This window comes from Castanea sativa, chromosome 2 (assembly GCF_040712315.1).
Source record: "Castanea sativa cultivar Marrone di Chiusa Pesio chromosome 2, ASM4071231v1".
Lineage (NCBI taxonomy): Eukaryota > Viridiplantae > Streptophyta > Magnoliopsida > Fagales > Fagaceae > Castanea > Castanea sativa.
This window is the reverse complement of record NC_134014.1, coordinates 32,777,000-32,791,241: the sequence shown is the minus strand read 5'-3', so window position 1 is coordinate 32,791,241 and position 14,242 is coordinate 32,777,000. Positions and strand designations below refer to the sequence as shown.

At 34.7% G+C, this 14,242-nt stretch overlaps 1 non-coding gene across 1 annotated transcript; it reads right to left on the bottom strand.

Annotated features, from left to right (window-relative positions):
• Positions 1–80: 80 nt before the first annotated feature.
• On the bottom strand, positions 81–161 carry TRNAL-AAG (transfer RNA leucine (anticodon AAG)). The gene has a single exon. It is a non-coding gene; the product is annotated as a tRNA-Leu (tRNA).
• Positions 162–14,242: the final 14,081 nt, after the last annotated feature.

Below are 14,242 nucleotides of genomic sequence, written 5' to 3'. Positions count from 1 at the left end.
CAACATAATAAATAAATAAATAGAGAATATGATATCTGAAATCTAATTGGTTAAAAATTAAGACAAATAAAAATCAGAAATGTTGAGAGTGGGATTTGAACCCACGCCCTTTCGGACCAGAACCTTAATCTGGCGCCTTAGACCAACTCGGCCATCTCAACTTTGGCGATAGTGTTTGGCTGCTTTCTTTATTTTAATAAAGACGAAATTAAAAGAGAAATTAAAGACAAAAGAGTGAAATACCATTTTGGTCCCTAACGTGTAAATCTGGACCAAATTAACACATTCTAAACATTATGGACCAAAATGGTAATTTACTAAAGAAATAAATAATTAACTTTTGCAAACATGTATTTCCACATTTTAATTAATTGCTGACATGTATGGCACTCAAGATACAGCATTCACATCCGATTTCTTAAAAAAAAAAAAATTTATTTTATCATCTCAAAACCTACTTTATCAATTATATCATACCATTTTTTTTTTTTTTTGTGAAAAGGAATTGCATTAACAACTAAGAAGAGAAAAACAAATCAAGGCGTAGCCTGTTCAAGTACAACCCATTGGAGTCAAACTCTATAAAATTAACTAAGTCCACAGGCTGACTTTCAAATATAACAAATTCAGAAGATTGAAGCCCTCCCAAGCGTGCAAGAGCATCCGCACACCTATTGGCTTCACGGAAGCAATGCCTAAAGCAAATCTGAGGAATCCAAGATGCCAACAACTTACAATCATCCATAAGGGAGGAAACAAAAACATTGGAGTAGTTCGGGTTAGAGATGGCATCTACTATAGCTTTAGCATCTATCTCTACTCCTACTGCAGCAAGGTTGCGACTATGACATAAAATAAGTCCATCACGAAGAGCCCACAGTTCTGCATAAAAGCTGGTAGTCCTTCCGATTCTACAAGCAAAACCCACAACCCAATTCCCCGCCTCATCTCTAATTAGACCCCCTCCCCCAGCTAGACTCGGGTTGCCAAAGGATGAGCCGTCAGTGTTCAATTTGACCCACCCACTCTCAGGTTTGCACCATCAGACAAGTCTACAAACTCGCCTAACAGCTTCCTTATGAGGACTAGCATAAAAGGTGTACTCCATGGCCCTACGAAATATTTCCTTAGCTAATTGAGGATTCGGTCTCTGCTCCTTGAACACCACTTGATTCCTGTGCTTCCAAATAAGCCAAACAGCAAACTGAAATATTGTACTCCAAGGTATGGCGTGTCAACCAACTCTTTGATTCCTAGTGCCATTTTCCTCCAACCACTCCTAAAGGTTGCTGCTGAAGAAGTTACTGCTTACCTGATTCTCACTCAACTGATCCCAAACTTGTTTAACCATTCCACAGTCTCGAAGGGCATGAATTATTGACTCGCTAGATGTGTTACAGAGAGGACATAGGGTGCTGAGGAGCATACCTCTTCGGTTAAGGCATTCCTTTACCCCAATGCTATCATGATAACAGAGCCATAGGAAGGATTGAATCCAAGGAAGTACCTTAGACTTCCATATCAACTTGCCCCTAAAAGACTCACAACAATCTTGATTGGTGGCTAACTTGTAAGCTGATCCGAGGTTGAAAATGCCATGTTCTGACTCCTTCCAAGTCAGCTTATCCTTTCCACAGGATGCCATAACGATAAGAATGGCCTGAAGATCCTGCTTGACTGAATCTGGAAAATCAAAGGAAGTAGTAGAACAATCCCACCCATTGCTTGACACCACTTCTCTAACTTTCAAATTTCCAATATCTCTAGGAAAGGGGCCCTAGATGACTCTTAACAAGGATTGCTCTATCCGCCAAAGACAAGAGATTCGCCTTCCAACCAGCCAACTTCTGCTTAACATGATCCAACACGAAATTGAAGTCTTGAATAAGGATCCCGGATGCTTAATGGGAATGCCTAGGTATTTACCTAAGTTAGGCGTGGATTGGAAGCCCAAAATATTACAAAACTCTTCCCTACAGTCCCTATCAACATTTAGGGAGAAATAGACTCTAGACTTAGCACCACTCACAGTTTGTCCCGACCTACTGCAAAACAAATCTAACACCTCCCTGACTACAACACAATTCTTGTGGCCTGCTTTTGCAAAAAGAACCAAGTCATCTGCGAAGAATAAATGAGAGAAAGCCGGACCGCTCTTGGAGACTTTAACCGGCTTCCAGCTCTTTACACTACATTTTTCTTCAATAAGTTGGCCTAGAAAGTCCATGCACAAGATGAAGATATATGGGGACAGAGGGTCGCCTTGTCTAAGTCCTTACGAAGGCAAAATCTGATCTAACGCTCCCCCATTCACCAAAATAGAGGTGGAAACCATTGATACACAGCTCATCATAAGCTTAATAAAATTTTGAGGGAGGTTGACTCTACATAACATTTCTCTCACAAAGCTCCACTCAAGCTTATCATAAGCTTTTTTCAGATCTATTTTAATCGCCATGAACCCAGTTTTGCCCTTTTTTCTACTAATCTTATGAATAAGCTCTTGGACAATGATGGCGTTATCTGTTCCCCTTCTACCAGGAACAAAAGCAGGGAGATATGAGCTTACCAAGGTGGGGCCTTAATCGAGCAACCAAGATTTTAGAGACAATTTTGTACATCGTGTTACATAGGCTAATCGGCCGATAATTATTAAGAGTTTTCGGACCAGGAATCTTAGGAATAAGGGTGATGAGGGTCTTATTTAGATCCTCAGTGATTTCCTTAGCCACAAAAATCTTCCTCAGCTCTTTTACCACAGACTTCCCAACTATCAGCCAGAACCGTTGGAAAAAGCTTGCGTGGAGACCATCAGGACCTGGAGCTTTAAAGGCTTTAAGTGACCACAATCCCGCCTTGATCTCATCTTCTGAAACATCCCCATCAATACTATCACGCTCTTCATTAGATAGTATTCTTCTCTCACTTTTTAAATACCATACCATTTTACAACACACCTAACATTCCAACTTTTTATTTTCCTATACAACACATTAAAATAATATATCTACACAATAAAATATATTATCCAAAAAAATAATATCCTCTATCTAATTTTTGTCTTTCTTCCTTCCTTCCCCCTCTCTCACTCCACCGTGAACAAACCCAGATCAGTACCATAACCACCTTCTTTGCCTAGCAACAATCACTTACCTAGTCCTCTGCCCAGCAACATTCACCCACAACACAGACCCAAATCACTACTACACCACCAGCCACCCTAGCAACTCACAACAACAATCCCAAAACATAAATTTAAAGAAAAACCCACCATCAATCCATGTTGATCTTTAAAGTGATCAGACTTGCGACTGTTGCCGAACCCTAACAAACCACCAATCACCACCACAAAGCCACATGCCCACCGATAAAAGCCATTAAATCAGAAAACCAACAAACCCATTATTTCGGCACCCACAAGATCAAAATCCATTCTCCACAAAACCCACGCGATCAAAACTCCATCGGAACGGAGCCCATGCCGATCAAAACCTGAACTCCACGGAACGTCAGAACCCACTCGATCAAAACCCCCCATCGAAACGAAACCCGCGCAATCAAAACACAATCTCCATATACACCAATCAAAACTCCAATCTCCACAGAACCTACGCAGATCAAAACTCCATCGGAACCCACCCAATCTCCTTCCACGGATCAAAACCCCATCGGAACTTACCCAAAATCAAAACCCACCTCTCCACGCCGATCTTCACACACGACCTCGCCACGACCCATACGCCCCACAATGAACTCCATGCAAAATGGCCCAAGCAACTCCGGTGGCAAGTCTTAAACGAGAGAGGAAGTGAGGACAGAGTCACACGGAGAGAGCCAAAGTGAGAGAAGAAGAGAAAGTGAAAGGAGGAGAGAGAATAAAGTAATAAAAAACTTATACCAGCCTGCTATAGTGTCGTCCCACATATTAGAGCGCATGGTGGCAGTATTGTAGATTTTTTTACAATTGGGAGTCTGGATAATGCATGCTTTTTGTGCTTTCATATTTGCAATAGTGAAGCTAAATAGCTATATAGTTATTTTAGCTTCACCAAAACACAAAAATACATGCTGCAGTAGTGGAGCCATAGCGAAATTTTTTTAGCTTCTTGCTACAGCGCACATCCATACATAGATGTGCACCGTAGCAAGAAGCTAAAAAAAAAAATATTTTATTAAAATTTTCTCTTTTTCTTTCTTTCTCTCTCTCTCTCCGGCTTCTCTTCTTTCTTTTGTTTTTTCCTTCTCATTTTTTTCCTCTAGCGCCTCCCTCATATCCTCTCTACTTCGCCAACCAGTTCGCCGACCGCAGTGGTGCTTTGGTCAATCGGCCTTCAGTTTTGGTGGCCGTGGGTTGAGCGGTTTTGGCGAGCGCGGGTTGAGCGGTTCTGGCGAGCCGAGACCCCATCTCCCCAAGCCCCATCTCCGATCTGTTACCCGAGCCCCATCACCGCCGAGTTTGTGCTAGATTTGTGTATGTGTGCTGAGTTTGTGTTTGTGTTTGTGCTGGGTTTGTGCCGTGGGTGTGGTCTGATTGGATTGTGGCCTGTGGATCAGTGGGTTTCATGGATGTGGGTTGGTGGATTGTGGCATGTGGGTCGATGGTGGTGGGTTGTTGCTGTGGTGTGGTGGTTTGCTTGCTTTGTGTCAGAGAAGAGAGATACAAAGAGGAAGAGAGAGAAAAGGATAAAGATGATGATGCTGTATATGATGAATATTTTATTGTGATGTTTATATTATTTTATTGTGTTGAAAGCTAAAATAAATCCACTGATGTAGGATGTTCTGTAAAATGAGTAGGTAATATAGATAAAGTAACTTTTTGTGGTATCAAATAGCTAAAAAAAATAGCTCCACTATTGTGGATGCTCTTAGAGTTATACAAGACCCAATACTAATGTTCTAAGAGCACTAGCAATGGGGATGTAAAAAAAAAAACATATATTTTACATTTTCAGACACTACTTTATCTATTTTACCAACCCATCCAACAATACACCTAACTTCCTATTTTTGTTTTTACCTACAACCCAATAAAATAATATAAAATACCTAATAAAAAATAAAGGAAAAAACACAATTTTGGTCCCTATATTTTAGGGTCACAATCAATTTGCTTTCCACATTTTGGCAGCAGTCAATTTTGTCCCTGTTATTTTTAATTTGGAGTCAAATTAATCCCTACCGTTAACTCACTAACGGAAAATGTTTATGTGGCAAACAGTATGCATTGATGGCACATTTAAAGCTTACATGGCTTATATAATAATATTAAAAATTGACAACTCATCATTTTAATTAATAAAAATGTCACGACATGAACAAACACCAAAGATGAAAGAAAATAAAATAAAATCAGCCAAAGATCGATATAGAAAATATAACTCCCTTTTGTTTTCTTTCATTTTCTTGCAATCCAAACACACATAAACAATGAAAATCTTCTATTGGAATGTGAAAACTAAAAGTATGAAATGAAAGGCCAGTGGATGGAGTCGTAGTTTCAATCTAGTGGGTGGAATACAAAGCTTGGGAATTTCAGTTGATGGCATAGCCATAGCAGAGGATTTGAATTTTGGAATCTGGGGATTTCAGATAAAGAAGAAGAATAGGAAAATGGATTAAATGGAGTTGATTTGTATTGTCATTTATTATATGGGGCCGTGGCTTGTGTGCTTTGAGTTTTCATTGGGGGACTAAGGGAGATATCACAACAACGAATAGAGATGGTAGTTGATTTTTTTTTTTTTTTGGGTAAAGGACTAACATTCATTTTTAAAAAGGTAAATAGAAATCCTATCATGGTCTTATGTTGCTTGTTTTGCATTGAGCCCACTAAGAGCATCTGCATTGAAAGGGCCAAATCCCAAATGTAGGCCAAATCCCAAAGTAGTTTACAATTGAGGCCCAAAACAGAACTCCATTAGAAGTTGTAAAATACAACTATTGCAACAAAAAAAATACAATTGAGCTACAGTGCGATTCTAAATGTAGAATCGCACTATAGCTCAATGGTAAAAACAAAAAAACAAAAAAAATAATCGGTTTGGTCTTCTCTCTCCTCTCTCTGCAGATCACAGTATCTTTCTCTCTCTTTCTTTCTACTTTCTCTTCTTCATGCTCTCTCTTCTTCAACGGCACAGAGGCAACAGCGTGGAGGCTCAATCAGCTTCTGTGGTGGAGGCGTGGAGGTCATGAGTTTGTTCATGGGTTTCCAGCGTGGGTTTGTTAATGGGTTTTCGGCATTTGGGTTGGATTTGGGTGGCATTTAGGTGGCGTTGCGGTTGGCGTTTGGGTCGGCGTTTGGGGGATTTGTTCCGATGGGTTTGTTGGATTTGATGATGGATTTTGATTTTTTTTATTTTGATTTGGCTGGATGGGTTTGCTGGGTCGGTGTGATGATTTTTTTATTTATTTTTATTTTGATTTTGATTTTGATTTTTGATTTTGATTTGTTCTGATAGATTTGCTGGGTCGGCGTGATGGTTTTTTTTTTTTTTTTTTTTTTCAGTTTTGCCGATCTAGGTTGATATGGATGATGGAGGAGTTGGGTTGATTTGGACGATGGAGGAGGAGTCTGGAAGAAGGTGAAAAGGAAAGTAATGGAGGATTCTGGAAGGTACACGTGTGTGGAGGATAAAATTGGGAAAAAACAAAAAAGGAAAAAATATATTTTATTGTGAAGATATATTATTTTTAATGAATAGAATAGAAAAATAATAGCTAGGATGTTGGGTGTATTGAAAAATGGTATTGTATAATTGATAAAGTGAGTTTTTGGATGGTAAAATAGGATAGGATTGAAATAAATCAATGCTGATGCTCTAACAAAGCGAGTATTATTAGCAACGGTTACAACCACCTCCACCACAGCACTACTAGCCTCAACCTCCACTATGGCAACCAAAATCCACCACACGGAAAAAAAAAAAAAAAAAAAAAAAAAAGCCCAGCCACTACCTTCCTCTTCCAAATTACAAAATAACCACCATCACAATCACAAAACCTAGATAAGTGAGAAGAAAGAAGAAAGAGAGAGAGGCAAAAACCATGGACTTGCAAGTGAGCTTTGAAGGTAAGAAGAGATGGTGGACCAATTAATCCCAAAAGCAAAAAGTCCCAAGGCCACTAAGGCCAGATCCAAGTTGTTGGGGACCAGGACCAAGACACATTTGGGGGCTGTCCAGCATATCCAAGAAAGGGAAGTTAACATTTGTAAGAGATACCCTTGGAAGATATAATAAGCAAAGCTGCAGATGATGGAAATAAAAAGAATTGGCTGGTGAGAAGAAATAAGAAAGAGAGAGAGGCTGGTGAAAGAAAAAAGAAAAGAGAGTAGAAAACTAGACCGGTGAAAGGAAAAAAAATGAAGAAAAGTGAGAGAGAAATGATATTTTAATTGAGGGCAATAACCAAAAAAAAACTATTTTTTTTAAGTGTTGAGGTACTATAGACTCTCATTTTTTTAGAGTGCATTGTAGCAAGATGTCAAATTTTTTAGCATGTGGCATCTTCGATGGAGTGGGTTTTTATAGTTTCATATGCTAAAATTTGCATTTTAGCATTTATACAACTCTTGATAAGAATGCTCTAAACGCCCCTCAGTTGCTATTTTACAATCTAAGCCACTCAAAAACCTACTCCATTCAGGTTTGTAAACTTAAAAAAATTTGCACCCTATGAATAGTAAGATTCCATATATGCAACCTTATTGTTCAAAGGTTGTAAAAAAAAATATTATTTTAATCTTTTGGTTGTGTGTGAAGAGAAAAAGTAAGTGGGAGTAAAAAAATAGAAAGAACGGATAATTTTTGGGTTTACATACTCGAAATCTCAGATGGAGCTTGCTTTTAAGGGTCTAGTTGCTAAAATAGAACTAGGCGTTTTTACACCTCAATGCTAATGCTCTAAAGAAAATAGACGATAAAACCACTTTAAAAGCAGTTTTTAAGGGACATAAATGAAAATTTTCAAATATGTAGTACCAAAATGAAAACAGCCCAATGTAATTCAGTCAAAATTAAAATGACTCAATTTTTTTTTTTAATTCCTACAATGGTAAAATTAAAGGCACTTAATGTGTTGTTTATATAGTAGCAATTGTAGGGACATAATTATTTTCACAATCTTTTTAATAATTTTTTATAATAACAAATTGTGATTGGAGTAATATCACATTCACATGTCCCATCACTAACCCTATTTTTATCATGCAACAATCACATTAGGCAACGTTGGAGTTATTAAAAATAAAATGTTATACTTTGTGTGTCATCCAGTCATAGCAAGTCAGAAACTATACATTATAGAGACATTTATGTGTAAGTGGGCTGTAAAGGACTCGTGTTGTTTGTGAACAAAAAAAAAGTCAAATTCAAGTCTAAGTTTAAACTCGACTATTAAATAAGTAGACCTCAAACATATATAATAGAGTGCTCATGAACAAACTTACAATTATGAATTTGCGATTCGATTATGTAAGTGTATACATAAGCTCATAAAATATCAAATTATTATTTATAATTTATTGACGGTATAAATAGTCCATTTATATAATTTTTAACAATGAATATAATTTTTAAAAGTTTATTAACGTAAATAATTCTATCTAATTAACTCAAATGATATAATTCAATTTTAAACTATAATTTAATTACTAATTATTAATATATTTATAAATTGATAAAAAAATTAGTTTTGGTATATACTATATATAGAAAAAGAATAAATTAATCAATTAATAGCTTGTAAATAAGTTCAAGTTTCCTTGACAAAAAAAATGAAAAAAATTTGAATATATAATTTAATTTGATAACAAACCGGAACTCTGCTCGTATTCCAAAACAAAAAAAAAATTAAATAAGCACGAATTTTTAATACTTAACTTGATTGAGCTCATTTACAAAGGGAATGGAATAAGCAGTTGAGCATATTGATCCCACCCTCACCCACGGGCTGCCCAAGCCCAAAAACACATCTACTAGATGCGGCGGGTTCGGTCATTTAAAAATCCGGCCCGACATAAGGAGCAACAAAGTTCACTCGTAATAATGGGCTAAGCCCTATACCCAAAACGATAATGGGATAAGCATCTGATCCAGATATGCCCTAAAAATTCTAGTTGATTTTAGGCCTAAGATAGGATTTTTCATGACCAAAAAAGTTAAAAAGTTTTATCCCAAAAATAAAAAGTTAAAAAGGATCTCATCCCCAAAAAAATAAGGTTGATTTCGTAAAACTAAGATTTCATATAAAGAACATTTCATAAAAAAAAGATTTCATATAAAGAAATTTATATATATATATATATATATATATATTATTACCTCTTTTAACATCTCAAATTTCCTAATTACTTTGCTTGTATTTTAGCTACAGTATTACCATATTACTTCGTTTGGTAAAAATTTGTGTGAATGGTTACAAGACCACAAATTTCGCTCTGTTTATTTCAATGGAAAACCTTGTGTAAAGATAGTTTTCTTTATTTTCTAGTGTTTGGTAGCATAAAAAAAGATAAGTAAAAGGAAAATTATTTTTGGTCAACATAAAAAATATGACTTATTTTTAGAGATTGTTTTCCATTAAATTTTTTTGGAAAACAACTTTATCTCACAACCAGCTAAATAAAGGAAGTTAGGAGGTTGTTTTTCAACTCATTTAAAGTTGCTACCAAACATTGAAAAATGAGATAGTTTTCTAGAAAATGCTTTATAGAAAATAACTCATTTTCTAGAAAATATCATTGTTGAAACAAACAGAGCGTAGTGTCAAAAGATTTTCCTTAGGACAAAATTTAGTTACAAAATTTAGTTACAAAATTAGTTGTAACCTAAGGTTACAACCTTACTTAATATCTTTTTATTGGAGGTAAATTTTGACAAATTTACCATTAAATTACATTCTTCTTATCTCTTCCATACATACAAAATTTTAAAAAAATTAAAGATCAATAGCAATGTCATTAATAAATTGTTTAAATTGCATGTTTTTGTAATTTAAAATTCTAAATAAAATATAAACTTATAGATTATATAGTAAATAATATTTGATTAACACAAAATTTGACATGTGTATTAAGAGTATAAAGAACATGTAATTCGACTGTTAGATTTTCAAAATATGAAGTAATGTTTATTTTATTTCAAAATATTTCTAAGGCTACAACCAATTTTGTAACTAAACTTTATTCTTTTCTTTATTCTTGAGCACATTTTCATTAAGCTTATGTAACATAATAATTTTTTTTTTCCAACATAATCCAATAATTGAAGATGATGAATTTGAAATAAAAAAAATATATAAGTTGAACTTCAAAGTACAGTACTTGAATTTACCAAATATATCTGGCTCGCCATGTCCTAATATAATGTCCCATATTCTTTGTGCAATAAATCATTAATGCTATGTTTGGAAGTTTTGAGAGAGAGGAGAGTAGAGGTAAGGAGAGTAGTGGGGAAGAGAATAGAGGAGAATGGTTATCCTCCACCTTGTTTAGATGTTTTTAAAATCAAGTAAGGGGAGAAGAGAATAATTAGTCTTTTTATTTATAATTTTGTTAATATAATAAGGACAAATTTGGTAATCCATTTGGTCAAACATTTTTCTGATCCACTCTCTCCAAATCTCTCCAATTTGGAGAAATTAAAAATGAAGGAGTAAAAGTAGTTCAAACCCCTCCAAATCCCTCCCCCTCCTTCTTTAAAAAACATCAAAATAAGGTAATTTAATTACTTACTCTCCCTCTCTCTACTCTACTCTACTCTCCCTCCTTCTCCCAATATCTAAACATAGCATACCTTGCACCATCTATTCATCCATGTTTTTCAATGAAAGATAAATAAATAAATTCAACTTTCAATAATGCCTCAAAGGACAGAATCCATTAGTCTATTACTAGTTTTTTTTTTTGTCTTAAAAATATCAATGGCTTCCTTATTTTAAAATATCTGTGGTTCAATGAACTCTGGGTACGTACGTAGCACACAAACGACATCACTCACATCAATGTGAGAGGCAAATGCATGTATTTTAGAGCCAAGGTAAATCATATTGCCACTGGGCACTGGCCAATTGGCCATGGCTTTATATTTGACCCTACAACGTTTACTAATCTGTCCACAAAAGAAGCGACTTGATTTATAGGACACAGTTTTTGTTATACTGCCATGTGGTATTGAAATTGAGTGATCAAATGCATGAATAAAGAAATTTCTGGCACCGACATATATATATGGAGAAGTTCTTTTGAGTAATTCTCTTTGTAGTTTTGTACATGTTCCTCGACACTATCAATGCTTTTCTATTCTATCGGTATGGAATAATAATGCTTAGGACCTTTCTATTTGGCTTAAACTAAGTCTTATATCTCGGACTAACGTTAATGTACAACTGAACTTCCAACTCGGACTAATGTTAATGTACAACTGGCTTAAACTAAGTCTTATAACTCGGACTAACGTTAATGTACAACTGAACTTCCAACTCTTTATCAATTTATCTTCTTGTGCTTTTTACTGCACCAAACACATATATATTTGCCAGAGTAATTCAATAACTACTCCCTCTCTTTACTGAGATGGGAATATCGAAACCCTAATTAGAGTGAGACGGAATGGAAGAGATTGTAACAGGCTAAGAGGACTTAGTACCGTCTCTCTTAAACATAAGTTCACCTTGTTAAATCATGCAAGTTCTTATGTCTATATTAATTGTTTGTACTTGTTGCTTATTTTGTTTTAGTACGTACTATATTTGTAGTTCGAATCCATGAATGTCATCATGCACATAACATCATTGAAGATAAAGACACAATTTCTCTGCCAAAAAAAAACAAAGAAGAAGACACAGTTAATAATGTCATTACACACAAGGAAGATAAGAACGATGTTCACAGACACAGATCAAATTAGCCGAGACAAGACCCTAAAGGAAGGTGATCATCTTGCTCTAGCTTGTTTGCCTGTGGCCCTTCATGATTCACTATGTACCTTTCTGGTTACACTGAATGTAAAGATTAAAACCATAGTTCTTGAAATTGTACCTAATATCGAATTGTCAATGACTGATACATACAATCGATTATTAGTTTAAACGGTTAAGTTGTTACTTGTTAGCCCACATGAGCTGCTTATTTTCTTGTTTGGACGTTCTTTCTTCTTTTTTGTTTTTGGACCTTAGTTGCTATTATTGGATTTTCTAATGGCTGCTTCAAAAAAAATAAAAAAGTTCGATATCTCGTATCTCTAGCTTTACTATTTTTTTGGTTCAGTCACTTCAGTGGGACCTCCTTACTTAAATTAGGATTTCCTAGTTTGGTCTATATATAAACTGAGGTTTTCTCATTAAAAAAAAAAGAAAAAAAAAAAAAAAAAGAACAGGAGGTTTCTTATGCTTTGAAGTTTGAAGTAATCAAAAATACTATATTCACAATATTTTTATATTAGATTATAAGTAATAAATTGTTATTGGATATTTTTTGTTGTTTTTTATGGACAAAAAAATAATTTTAATAGTAAGTTTAAATTAGAACTAATAATAACTTATTATTTATAATTTATTGTGAAATTGTTGTATACGGAGCACTTTTTTAGAGCAAATAGACTATTATAGATGAGTGAAACTTGCAAAATAAGGGAAGGAAAATTGTAACGGTGAAAAAGTAGTTAATCAACTTGTGGAAATAAATGAAAATTTTACTGTTTGCTATCACAATAAATTTGTTCAGAGATGGGAAGTCAAATCTAATTACAATATCCAATGCGCGAATTAAGAAGGTTTACGTCATAGAATTGAATAAGAAATTATGTTTTTTCTATTAATTCACAGTTTTAAGAACTTGTTAAGAAAAAATACAAGTGTTGGTTCTCGGGTCTAGTCCGATGTTGGGGTTACAGATGGATAGATTTTTTTTTCTCTCCTGCCATCTAGATCTTCCTCTTTCTTTTATATCCAGTTACAACTTATCTAAATCTTACACTTGGAGGGCTGAGATTGCACTCCTAAAACTCTTGTCCCATCCAGAACTTACTAGCAAGCTTTTCCCTATAATGTTAACTATGCTACCACTATTCATGGTCATTTCCTCATAATGCAGCCAAAGGAGTCGTTGTCTTGTATTTAATGCGAAGAGGATAACTTCTATACCCTTCTTTCTTCATCATTCTCATATTCCGTGCCAAGTCTGCTTTCTTTCCTTTTTGATGTTTTAACTTTATGTGCCTCACATAACTAGTGCTTGTCCCCAAGGTCCAAGGTGCGCCCTCGAAAATAACCTTAACTACCCATTTAAATTAGATGTGGGATCCTCGTCCCCACAAAAATATTGGGACAATAGAAACAACGAAAAAAAGAAAAGAAAAGAAAAAATTGCTCAAGTGTGCTTAATAAGAAGGATGGAAAAGTGAAAAATTATTATTTCACAATAAATCATAAATGACAAATTGTTATGGGTTATTTTTTATGGGCAAAAAAGTAATTTCAGTTATAAATTCAAATTAGAACCACTAATAACTTATTACTTATGATTTATTGTGAAAATGTTATGAATGTAACACTTTTATAGAACTAATAGACTATTATAGATGAGTGAAAATTGCAAAATATGGGAGGGGAAATATTGGGACAATAGAAACAAGGGAAAAAATTTTCATTTTTGCTCAAGTGTGTTTAATAAGGATAGAAAAGTGAAAAATTATTATTACACCCTTAATGAAGGTACTTTTGTGATGTTGTTAGTCAAGGTCATTTTCTTCCTTATTTTTTCTCTCCAACTTGGAAGGATCCAAATTAGTGTGGATCAGGTGAAAATCCCATCGTTATCTTTTTTCTTATCTTTTTTACTTTTTTTTTTCTCCAATCATACTGTGGAAAATTAATCTCCTTTCTTTTTTTTTTCCTTTCTTTTTTCGTCCTCTACCTTTTCACATCAACCAAATGCACCCTTCTGCTTTACCAATACGTTTGTTTTTGTTTTTATTATTATTGCTTGTACCTTTAATGATGTAAAAACTAAATATTTAGTTTATTCGCCTTTTCCAACCTTCTTATTAAACACTTATGATTTGTTATGAAAATATTGTGAACGTAGTATTTCTCTAGAACTAAAAGACTATTATAGGTGAATGAAAACTGCAAAATAGGGGAGGGAAAATATTGACACAATAGAAACAAGGGAAAAAAAATTGTTTTTTCTCGAGTGTGTTTAATATGAAGGATGGAAAAGTGAAATTTTTTTTAGTACACT